Raw genomic sequence first — 13254 nt, forward strand, 5'->3', positions numbered from 1 at the left:
TATATTTGGATTTAAAAAAAAAAAAAAAACTTCTCCCATTTTCAGGATGGAATGTTATCCCATCCTTCAGCTTTGCTGCTGTCTCTGAGCCAAGTGTATTATTATGCATCTACTCTCAAGAATAAACTTTTTATTCTTATAGATGGACAAGGCCAATTTTCTGGACATCATGGACTTTGAAATGGAAACTTGGTTTCTAACTGTCCATTTTATGAATTCCAGAAAAATCCACTAAGTTTTCATACCCAACCTGAAATCCTCAGCCTTAAAAGTATCTGGTAACCCCCAACTTCTAACTGGGTTTTGCAGAGTGGATCACATTTCTTTCTACATTTCCTCTCTATGCAAGCAATTATATTTTTATCATTCTTCAACCTATTAAATCAGTTATTCACCATCTATCTATTCAGAAATTTTGTTAACAGCTCTATTCTTATGCTTTATCCATTTAATTTTCTACATTTTTTTTGTTTTTTTTTCTTTAGTTGTCATTTCAAAGGAGTTTTGGGAAAGAGAAGAGATAAATGTTTTCTAGCTACTAATTTACACAGAAATTCTTATGAACAGAAAGGGAGAGAAAGAGATTCTGAAATGCCACAGTTTCTTAGAACACTGCTATTGCAGACAATGAACATACCTGTGAATAATTTTTCTGTAGAAGAGTCATTTACTATCACAGCCTATTTCAGGTTACTTCTTTAGTACTACAAATGGGACCCTAGTGAGTTGAAAGAGTGATTGCGGCATGCAAAGGGAATTGTTTCCTCTGTAAACCTTTGCATGTGCTATGTCCACTTGAAAATTTCTGCTGCTTTTTTTCTTGCTTTAACTTGAGAGACTTTCTTATATACTTTGACTATATTAAAGACATAATTGTATTACACAAATGGAACATTGATGAGATACCTTTAGGTATCATCATAGAATGCCTAAATCTAACTTTTGCAAAAGTCTTCCCAAATCACCAAGGCATTCTGTCCACTCCAATTCACTTTTCTAAATCCTAACCCCCTAATTCCACAACTCATGTTTTTTTGCACTTTAGGAATTATTTAACTCTACTTTATACATATGTTAAATGTATTTATGAAGGTTGAGTGATGGAGACTGAAATCAGATAGACTGAGATTTGAATTTAGCCTCATCTACCAGCCATATGACTTTGAACCAGTAACCTGGTTCTACAGTCCTTAAAATAAGAATAAAATAGCACCTATCTTACTAGGCAACCATGCCCCATAAAATATTTGATAAATAAATGCAGTAGCCTGTTTTCTATGCATTAATTTGCAAGGATGGATAAATGGGTAGATTGATAGATAATAATAAATGATAGTCAAAATGTAGAAAAGAGATCTTTTGTTGAAATTTTAGGATTCAATTATATCTATCTATCTATCTATCTATCTATATCATCTCTATCTATATACATATAGATTTTTAACTCATGTAATCCATATAGCTGACTTTGAAATCTCTAGGGAGAAAAACAAGATAATTAGCAGAGAAACAGAATGAAAAGGATTTGAACTTGTTAGGTCTGATTGGGAAGGCTCATTTGGCAAGTATCTTCTACTGACTCCTGTCTTTGTTTTATTTTATTTTCTCTTGGTACAGACCACAAATTTCTCCTAATCTGAATTTGGTTGCTTTTCACAATCATATCCAGCCCCCTGAGAGATGCATCAAAAACTATTAACAACTATTTTGTCAATCTCTATCCAGCACCTTATGTCATGTACCTTTTAGAAGCACAGAAGAAAAACGTAAATATAAGTATTAAGGAATAACATCTTGCAGTGTCTAGAGCTGGACCACTTTGGTCAATGCATTGTTCTAGGGGTTCAGAGGAAGAAGAGAAGGGAATAAAGGCAAAGTTGGTGAGCTTACAGGTAGGTGGTGGCCTGAGTCAGGCCTAGAAACAAACCCACTTTTTGATAGACTTGAGGGGATGTGGGAAGCATTAGAGAAGAATAATGTGAGTTAAGACCCAGAGACAGGCATAAGCATGGAAATGCAGGAGACTGACTCATGTTGGAGAGAACCACCAGTCATGGAGAACTACTGGAGTGAGTATAAAAGTGTCCAAAGGATTTGAGGATATAAAATAACTTCAGGGAAGTAAAGTGACTTTTTTGAGGTCCCAGGGTCAATTAGTAGCAAAGTCATAAATACATCCTTTAGTCTAGGCCTATTTGTAATTCTTTATGCTACTGATGACTCCAAGGTCCTCACAGCATTTGGGTCAGCATTCCAGGTGTCAGTGCAAGTAAATAGAAACAACCAAACTTAATTAATAGGAATAAGAAATTCAGAAGTCCATGCATGGTCAATATTGGTAATTATTACCTGGCCCTGATAATAACAGCCAGAGTTGTTTCTGCAGCCTGAAGATAAGCCTGTTTCAGATCTGGGGTTTTCTATTCACAGAGCTTATACATCCCATTTCTGAAAGACCCCCATGCAATATACAGAGGAGTTGCACATGAAATATCGCATACTGCTTATGACACTTCTTGCTCAGACTTTTTCACAACATTATTCTGCACATCTCTTAGGCACATGGCAAATCTCATGGATGTTTTTCTCCCTGGTCTATCCACTGTTCCATTTTGCTCTTAATAGGGTGAAGTACCCTAACACATTTTCTCATCTATTTATTCCTGTTTCTGGATTCCATTTGTTGCCTATAATCCCCATTAAGATAAAGATCAGAAGAGGGAACATCCCCAAAGAGTGAGTAGAGGCTTGATATCAGGGTGTGTATTCCATACCCCAAATTTAGCACAAATCACTGACTACCTTCTCCTTTCGGTTTCCCTAAAATTAGTAATCATTTTGCCCACCTCCTAGGTAGCTCCCTGTGTGCAGAGACTGTGGTAAATTTATGCTGTGTCCCCGCCCCATGTAAACACAGACTGCCCAGACTAGAATTCGGGGCATGCAGGGTCTGATAACTTTGATTGATGGACGGATCAATTGAAAGCAAAATGGATATAACTGGCCATGTAATTTTGTTGATGGATGAAGGGAAAGATAATAAAACTCATTAATACAAGTAATATCGCAGACTTCTCGTTAGCAATTTCTCCATCTGTGCACCCCCACCTCTTGTGGAATGGCTTGCTTGGTTATCCAAGAGAAACTTCTCTACGCCCTTCTCACCCTTACATAAACTCTCGCCCCTCTTCTTTCTACTGGTGCCTCCTGTATCTTCTTGGGGTTTGAATTCTTAAAAGAGAGCATGTAAACATTCTCCTGCAGCCTGCTGCCTGCCAGAGCCAAAGGCGTTGTCAGCGATGAGCCAGCAGCGGCAGTGCAGTGCTGGGCTGTGTTTTTGCAAGTACAAGACAGAAAATCCATGTAATTACCTCTGAAGCCCGAGAAGCTGTGCCGCCTGACAGAACAGCATGTGTAGGAAGCACTTTGTCAGGCCTCTGCTGACTAATTCCCCACTCCACCTGGGGTTGTGTGTGGAAGTGTGTGTGTAGGCGTGAGTGTGTCTGTGCACTCCTGCGTCTGTAAGTCCTGCCAGCAGGCTTAACAATATTTAAAGACAAGACTCAAACCCCACCCTGATTTACCGGCAATTTCGGTTCTGCTTCACCCCAATTCAGAGGACATCTGAGCTTTGGAAGGCACTCAAGGTAGCCTTACAGCATGGCAGGACGTAGTCTTTCCTTTCCCCTGGCATGGTAGTCACTCAGTCAGACAGCACTGCTGCTCAGAAGTGGAGGAAAACACAGTCCCTGCAACAAATCATCTATAAAAAAGTTCAAGTCTGGGACATCCATTCAGGTGCGGAAATCAGACCCCTCCAAAGAAGGCTCCCTGCATTACTCCAAGAAACCGGAGGACTCAGACCATCTCAACACATGCTTTTTGACCTTAGGCTACCTTCATTTCAGAGTGCTGCTAGTTAGCCTGAATATCTAGAACATCTTCTAGAGGAGTCTCAAACTGAAAGGAAACACCTACAGAATTAGAGAAAGCAGATGGATATAGTTTTTCCCTGTATTGCTTTAGTATAACTATGAACCTTGCACTTTCTAATAAATAAACTTCTTTACCCTTCAGTGATTGATAACCATATATAATGAGGGGGATGTGGGTGACAGAACTGGGTTCAAAGCAAAGCCACTGACTATAATTGGTGGCTTTCCTCATAATATGTACGTTTCTAAAGGCAGAGGGTTCTCTCTCTCTCTCTCTCTTCCCTCGCCCTTTCTTTTTCCACCAATGTATCTGTAGCACATGTAACAGCGCCTGGTATACAGTAAGAGAACAATAAGTATTTGTCAACTGAATGAATGAATCAATCAATCAAGACAGGCTTTCTGAGTCTGTTTCCTCTGATGAGTTTCATAATGCATTACCCAAAATATGTCACCTTGGCATATTGAAGATGAAGGAGTTTGAGAAAACATTAGATGCAGGAAGGTAACTATTACTATCCATTCCCCCTGACCCTGGTTGCCTTTCTTTCCTGAAACATGTTATAAGACATTCTCGTGAGAAGTGTCCTTCCTATACACAGAGGAAGGGAACATCCTTATCTCTGAAAACAATGAAACAACACGAAGCCTCCTGAAAAACAGGTGCTCCCCAGTTCACTACACTAACTTCATACTCTCTAACCTATCATGTTCCTGCACAACTGCCCACTCATCATCTAACCCAGCACAAAATGCTCAGTTCTAACTGTCCCTTTGGGTCTTCATTTCCTTTTGAAGGCTCTCTTATCACGTAAAACTTATCTTCTGTTAATCTATTTTTTCGCCTTAATTTTCAGATTCATCCAGGGGTCGTAAAGGTCAGGACAATGGTTTCTTCTCCTATACCTCATACGTAAAAAGAGTTCAATAACATTTAATTTACATGGTTTTTGTGTAGTTGAATGGAATAAAACAGACCTGAAGCTCTATAAATAGGCACTACCCTCTTTCTCTGTCTTCTAAAATAAAAGGCCTGAGAAACATTTTTTCCCCAATTAATGGTACCCCGGAAATGGTTTTAGAATTTTGGCATAGAGAAAGAGATAACCATAAGGTCAAGCTTACACTATTGTGTAGAAACTTGCTTCTCCCTGTAGCCTAACAGATCAGTTCCAAAATCTGTAAGAATCCCAGTGGAACACCAGGAGACAGACACAGAGCAGTGGGCAGCCAGCATCGGACTCCTGCCTGCCCAGCGATTCTGGATCCCTTGGTTGCCATCCACTCTCCCCCAAGCAGAGAGACTCTGCTCTCAATCCACTCCCTTTCTAGTTGGCTTGGAGAGAATAATCTGATAAGCAGACTTATCATAAGGGGCCAGGGGCTGGGATATAACCCCTTACTTAAATATTTGCATTTTTATGAGGTTAGCCCGAAATTCAAAAAATTTGGTCAGTATTAGTGACATTTAGGATATTAGTAGAAGAGATGATTTTATTTTTTAATTTTTATTTAAAATTTTTAAAAATATGTATTTATTTCTGAGAGAGAGAGAGAGAGAGAGAGAGAGAGAGAGAGAGAGAGAGAGAGAGATTGAGAGCAGGGGAGGAGCAGAGAGAGAGACACACACAGAATCTGAAGCAGGCTCCAGACTCAGAGCTGTCAGCACAGAGCCTGGTGCAGGGCTCAAACTCACAAATGGTGAGATCATGATCTGAGCCAAATTTGGATACTTAACCGACTGAGCCACCCAGGTGCCCTGGAAGAGATGATTGTATACCACATGTTTCTGACTGCTGAAGAGGTCACAATAAATGGCCTATCATCCTATTACACCATAGCCACCTCTATCACTGTGCCCACTGCACTATGGGCTGTGGATGAACAGTGGGTGTTATTGGTACTCATGAAGCTGGCCCTGCTCAGATACCACATTCTTTGAATGAGAACTCTCATTAGCTTCAAGCTATTGCTTTGATACATTACACTTTCTTGGAAACTTTGTGTTTGAAAATTGCAAACCAAGTATGTGTACACAAAATCACTGGAAGTAGAATTGAGGCAACTATAATCAGCCAAACCAGGCCCCCAGCAATTCCCCATGGTATGCCTGCTAATGTTTTGTCAGCTGAGTTTTATATGACTTAAGCAAAAAGACAGGGCCTCCTGAGCAGCGTGGCTGGAATTACAAGAGCTAATAATGATAATGATGAATAATTCATAAATGATAAATCTGTGTTGTTTTGTTCGTAGAGCTTTCTCTAAAGGGCTTGAACAAAGAAGCACACTTCCTAAGTGTGCAAGGGTTCATGAAGGACTAGGAAGACTGACCAGAACTCTTCCCTTTGCTGGCTCAGGATTTAATGCCGAGAGGAAAGGGCTTTGCTGGTCCCTCATGACCCTGACCCCGAGCTGATCATCTTAATTAGTACACCAAGTCATTTTTGCTTCTTTGTGCTATTGTTCGTGCTACCACCTATCCATTTGGAAAACATAACCTGAACGAAACTTTCCATTTGTAATAAGTTCCCAGATCGTTAGTAAAAATAAAAGTTCTTTAGTAGGAGAACCAGAACAAACAAACAAACAAAAAAACCCAAACTGTAGCCAAAAATTTTCAGGGTTTTTTTGTTTTGTTTGTTTTTTCCCCCAACATTAACCTCTACAAACAATTTCTATTTTACTTTATTTTGCTTGTTACAGTTAGAAGTCTTGACCAACATATTAATTCCTTTCTAATCCTTTCTAAGATACCAATTCAGCCTTATTCCAGGAAATTATTTTGTCTCTCTTTCTCTAGCTTTTGTGAGAGTTTTCTTTAATTTATTTTAAACAAATCAAGAAACAGACGCTTAACTACAGAGAATAAACTAGTATTTACCAGAGGGGGTAGGAAATGGGTGAAAGAGGTGATAGGGATTAAAGAATACACATATCATGATGAGCAGTGAGTAATGTATGGAATTGCTGAATCACTATATCATATCTTAGCTATACTGGAATTAAAATAAAATACTTAATGGTTTTTATTTTTTTAATGAAATGTGAGATACAAATTAAACCCAAAGATGTAAATATTAATTACTTTGTATGAAAAGTAAAAACCAGTTTGGGAATACATGGGGAGAGAATGTTGCAAGGGAAAGCTTCAGGCTATAGAAAGCATTCATAAACTATCCAGATAGATACTGGAAAAATCAGTGTCCACATCAACAAAACTTACTTGCCCATCTATTGAAAGGAAAAGGAAAATGCATTGGGGTTCATTGGAATATTTTACAATAGTATATTCACTGTCCTATCTTCAAGGAATAGAAAACTGAATCGATGATGTAGGATCTCAAAAAACCCAAACAAACAAAAGGAATTGCATAACCATAAAAGAGGCAATATGTAACATGTTGGGGGAAACAGACAACTAATTGCTAAATGAGAAGTAGTGATGAGTGCTATAAGTTTAAAGACCCAGAAAGGCCTCAGGAAACTCAAATCAGATGCCATCTCTGTTAATAGTCTCTAAATACTTGGCCTCATGCAAATACAGTGAGAATGCGCAGCAGCAAAAAAGCAAAACTGGTGCAAGTTAGGTAGTATATGCCAGTCAGAGTTCATTTTATGTAGCTAGTCAGTCTCCCAAGACTGTACGGGAACATGAATGTGAGAAATGACCAGTAACACCAGCTCACTGAACTGATTTTTCTGAGTGTACTTCACTTCCAAACAGGACCAGAAATTTATGGAGATACACTAGAGATGTGAATGTGAGTACTGTTCTCTGTCACCTGCAAGCTGTGATAGCATTTAGAATAATCAAAGGTCCGTGGAGCGATTATGTGAGATGGTATGTATAAAAGCACTTTAAGGGGCGCCTGGGTGGCGCAGTCGGTTAAGCGTCCGACTTCAGCCAGGTCACGATCTCGCGGTCCGTGAGTTCGAGCCCCGCATCAGGCTCTGGGCTGATGGCTCGGAGCCTGGAGCCTGTTTCCGATTCTGTGTCTCCCTCTCTCTCTGCCCCTCCACCGTTCATGCTCTGTCTCTCTCTGTCCCAAAAATAAATAAACGTTGAAAAAAAAAATTTTAAAAAAAAAAAAAAAAAAAAAAAAAAAAAAAAAAAAAAAGCACTTTAAATGATTAAGTACAATGCAATATTAAAGTATTAACAGCTTTATGAAATTAACAGAAAATAAACTCAGCATATTTAAAAAGCATAATTTGATAAGTTTTGACATATACCCCTGAAACCATCAACCCAGTCAAGGTAGTGAACATATTTACTGTTTCCCAAGGTTTCCTTGTGCCCCTTTGTAATTCCTCCTTCCTGTCTTTTCCTTCACACATCTTCACAGGCAACCATTAATCTGCTTTCTGTCAGTATAGATTAGTTTTCATTTTCTAGAGTTATCTATAAATGGAATCACACAGCATATACTCATTTTTTTTGGTCTAGCTTATTTCATTTGGTATAATTATTTGAAGATTCTTCCATGTTGTTGTGTGTTCATTAATTTTTAGTTAATTCATTTTTATTGCTAAGAAGTAGTCTGTACTCTGCAAATTGTTTATTCATTCATCTTTTGAAGAATATTTGGATCGTTTCCAGGTTTTAGCTATTATAAATGAAACTATTATGAATACTTGTGTGCAAGTATTACTGTATACAAGTTAGTGCATTAGCTTTTATTTTTCTTGGGTAAATACCTATGAGTAGAATGGTGGGATCATATAATTGATACACGCTTAACTTTTTAAGAATCTGTCAAACTATTTTCTAACAGGGTTGTGCCACTTTACATTCCCACTACTAGTGTTAGAAAGTTTTCCTTCCTTCAAATCTTTACCAAAACTAGATATGGTCAGTCTTTTTAATTCTAGTCATTCCATAGGTATATGGTGTTACCTTATCATAGTTTCAATTTGCATTTCTCTAGTGATAAATGATGTTGAACATGTCTTCATGTGCTTATAGGCCATAGCTTCTCTGTTGAACCTTTTGCCCACTTTTTTTATTGAGTTGTTTTTTTAGTATTATCATTGAGTTTTGAAATTTCTGAATACAACTGCTTTCTCAGAAATGTGATTTACAAATACTCACTCCTCACCTGTGACTTGTCTTCTTATTCCCTTAACGGTTCTTGTGAAGAATAGGTTTTAATTTTAATCAAGTCCAGTTTGTCAGTTTGTTCCTTTACAGATCATGCTTTCGTGTCCTGTGTAAGAAATTTTACCAAGCCCTAAGTCACAAAGATTTTCTCTTCTTTTAAACCAGTTTAATAATTCTAGGCTTTATATTTAAATCTATAATATATTTTGAATTAATTTTTGCCTATGGTGTGAGATGTGAATTTAAGTTCCTTGTTTTGCAAATGGATATCAAGTTGTTCTAGTAACATTTGTCAAAAAAAACTATGCTTTCTTCACTGTGCTGCCTTTGTACCTTTGTAAAAAAATAGGTGACAAGATATATACATATAATGTTATTACATATAATGTATATCTTAGAGACACCCATGTACACACACACAAACATATATCTATTTGTGAACTCTCTACTGTTCCATTGATTGATTTATCTCTTTTTGATGATACCCCCCCACACACACACTGTTTTGATTACTATAGCTTTATGCTAAATCTTAAAATCATGTATTTTTAGTCAATCGGCTTTCCATTTTTCATAGTTGATTTGACTATTCAATGCTTTATATTTCAATATTAATTTCAGTTGTTAATTTTTTTTAACTTTTAGATAGAGAGAGAGTGAGCGCAGTGGGGGAGGGGCAGAGAGAGAGGGAGACACAGAATCGGAAGCAGGCTCCAGGCTCTGAGCTGTCAGCACAGAGCCCAACACGGAGCTCGAACCCATGAACTGTGAGATGGTGACCTGAGCCAAAGTCGGATGCTTAACCGACTGAGCCACCCAGGAGCCACATGAATTTTATTTTTTACATGTTTATTTATTTATGTTGAGAGAGACAGAGCATGCATGCAAGTGGGGGATGGACAGAAAGAGAGAGGGAGGGAGGGAGAGAATTCCAAGCAGGCTCCATGCTCAACATGGAGCCCTAAACGGGGGTCACTCTCATGACTGCTAGATCACAACCTGAGCCAATGTCAAGTTAAGTTGGATGCTCAGCCAACTGAACCACCCAGGCACCCCTCCATATGAATTTTAAAATCAGCTTGTCATTTGGAAATAATTGACATCTCAACAATAGTGAATTTTCAGGCATAATAACAAAATATACCTCTTGTTTAATTAGTTCTTTTATTTCTCTCAACAATTTCTTTTTAGTTTTTTAAGTAGAGTGTTATCACATCTTGCCAGATTTATCCCTGAAGATTTCCCATTGTAATGCCCTTCCAAATGGTATTGTTTCTCAATTTCTGATTCTTCATTTCTTGTATATATAAATGCAATTGATTTTTGTATGATTCTGTATCCTACACCCTTGCTAACCTCAGTAACATTTTTAAGTTTCCATCAGATTTTTTTCCATAGATATTTATGTCTACATCTTCTTTTCCACTATGAATGTTTTATTTTTCTTGCCTGATTGCACAGGTCAGAGCCTCTAATTTAATGTTGAATAGAAGTGACATGTCTTGTTCCTGCTACTGGGGGGAAAATTCAGGTTCACTAAAGTGTATGTTAGTTCCAGGTTTTTTGATAGATCTCCTTTACCAGATTGAGGAAATTCCTTTCTATTCTTAGCGTACTGAGTTTTTTTTAATCATTATTATTTTATTTTTTTCTCTGTTAGAGACTTATTAGCAATAACTTTTCTTATTGTCATTTTGTTGTTGCTTGAGAGTTTATAGCACATACCTTTAGTTTATCACTGCCTAACTTCAAATCATAATATATCACTTCAGGGCTAGTATAAAAACCTTAAACATTACACTTTCATTCGTCCCCTTCCAGTCTTTGTGCTCTTGTTGCCACACATTTCACTTTTCTATATGCTATAAACCACAACTACATAGTTATACTTTTTGTTTAACCAATCGTTTTTGAAGAGATTTAAATAACAAAAATATGTTATTAACATAGAGTTATTGTTTCTGGTGCTTTTTATCTTTTGTGTAGATCTGTATTTCTACATAGTATTTTTCTATTTTCTTGAAGAATTTCCTTTAATATGTCTTGTGATATGGGTCTACTGCTAATGAATCATTTAAGCATTTTTACATCTTAAAAAACTTTTATTCCACTTCAATTTTTTGAAGGTGTTTTCACTTGTTATAGAATTCAAAGTTGATAATTTTTTTCTTTTAATGATTGAATGACTTTTATCCAACATCTCTTCCACAGCATTTTTTTTGAAGAGATATCTGCTGCCATCTTATCTTTTTATTTCGTACATAACATATCTTCTTTCTCTGGGTAAAGATTTTATCTTCATCTCTGATTTTGAGCAGCTTGCTTATGATGTGGTTTGGTGTTGTTTTCTTCATGTTTCTTTTGCCTGGGATTTGTTAAGCTTCCATGGGTTTATCATTTCTATCAGCTCTGGAAATTCAGGTCTTGCTTCTATAGTTTGTTAGATGGGTCTGGAGAGTTCCATATAGAGCTAATTATTTCCTACTACTGAGACATGATCTTTATGAGTATTTTCCTTAATGCTCCATGAATTATGAATTTTTCCACTCTAACTGGTGGAAACAGACTATTCTCTGCCCTGAGTGAGTGCTGGGCTTGCTGATTCTTTTGGATGATTCTTCCCCCTTGTCTCAGGTAGTTTCTCCACACACATCTGCTGATCAGTACTCAGTTGAATACTTGAGGGTGATTCTTTGCAGATCTCCAGGATTCTCTCTTTGCCCATCTGTGTCCTTTTCAGTACTCTGTTCTATGAAGTTTAGTTACCTTGGCTTCCTCAGATTCTCAACTCTGTCTGCACAATTCTGTGATCTGCCTCATTTTACTGCCTCTGGAATTGTGCTCTGAAAACTCTCTCAAAGCAGTAAGGTAGGGCAATTATAGGGCTCACCTTTATGTTTCCAATTTACCAGGGATCACTATTCTTCATTGCTGAATGTCCAATGACTTAAAAATTATTTTTGCATGTATTTTGGTTTGGGGTTTGTGTCATGCATTAGGTTAAATCCAGTTTGTTACTGCACCTACACAAAAGAAGTTCCTAAGTTTCTATATTATTATTAGAAATTTATTATTGTTTAAAAATGTAAAGATCTTCTAAAACTCATGATAGTAGAAAGATGGATGGATATACGGAAAGATACATAAATGAAAGTAAATATTTCATTTTAAAAACACCACAATGCATCTAAAGCAACCATGAGACAGGGAAAATGTGCATGAGTAGAAAAGGATCTTGTGTTTTTAATATTCCTTCAGCCTAACCCCTGTTATGTTTCTTGTTATCATTTTTATTTACTAAAACTCATCAAATAATTATTTTGACAAAAAAAAGTTCCACTAGCTGAAATGATTTGAAAATAACTGGATTTTTTAGTGTGATATTAACTTCCTTTAATTATCTTTCTCTAGTTGATTTTGGAAGTTTGAGCAAATCACAGACTTCAGCTATCCTGACCACTTGCAATATTCCTGATACATTGGTGTTCCAGGCTTCTTTGCTTCTGCTTGGGATATACTTTTCTGTGAGATGTATTTTGCAGTCCTTTTCTCCTATCTTTTCTATTTCTATTGAAATGCTACCCATTTGACCATCCTAAAGTTTCTATGGCCGTTACTGTCATCACCCTCCTATAAGCCATAATGATCTGTGTGAACTTCTTTACGCTTGCCCTGTATCCGCTACCTACTACTTTCACAGATCTTAAACAGTGCATTGTAGTTATAGCCTCTTTACTACACAATGACTCTGTCAGATTTATTTTTATAGTCAAAGTATTTCTGGCACGTTATCTGATGCATAGTAAATATCAACAAAATTCTCTTGAATGAAAGAATACATGAGTAAATAGTAGCAAGTATGTGAGAGCTTGTATGCACCACAGTCTGAAAGATACAAAGCAATGCTGTATCTTCTTTCCAACATGGGTTCTATTTTCACCTATAACTATGATCAAAACCTCCAAAATAAGAGTGCTAAATTCATGATCAACTCCACAGTTTCTGTTCTTTTATTTGTCTGTTTATTGTTTGTTTATTTGCCATGATATGTTGGTTTACTCTTGGATATTCATGGTATCAGTGGTAATCTCCTGCTCTTTTGAGGTTTTATTTTCTCCTTCTCTGTTAGTGAAGAATTCAGTAGAGCATTAATTAATTTTGCCAAGTGGTAGAACTGGGTGGGCGAATCAATGAGAAAGACTATGCCCTCAGATGGAG

The sequence above is a fragment of the Lynx canadensis genome, chromosome D3 (genome assembly GCF_007474595.2).
Source record: "Lynx canadensis isolate LIC74 chromosome D3, mLynCan4.pri.v2, whole genome shotgun sequence".
Classification (NCBI taxonomy): domain Eukaryota; kingdom Metazoa; phylum Chordata; class Mammalia; order Carnivora; family Felidae; genus Lynx; species Lynx canadensis.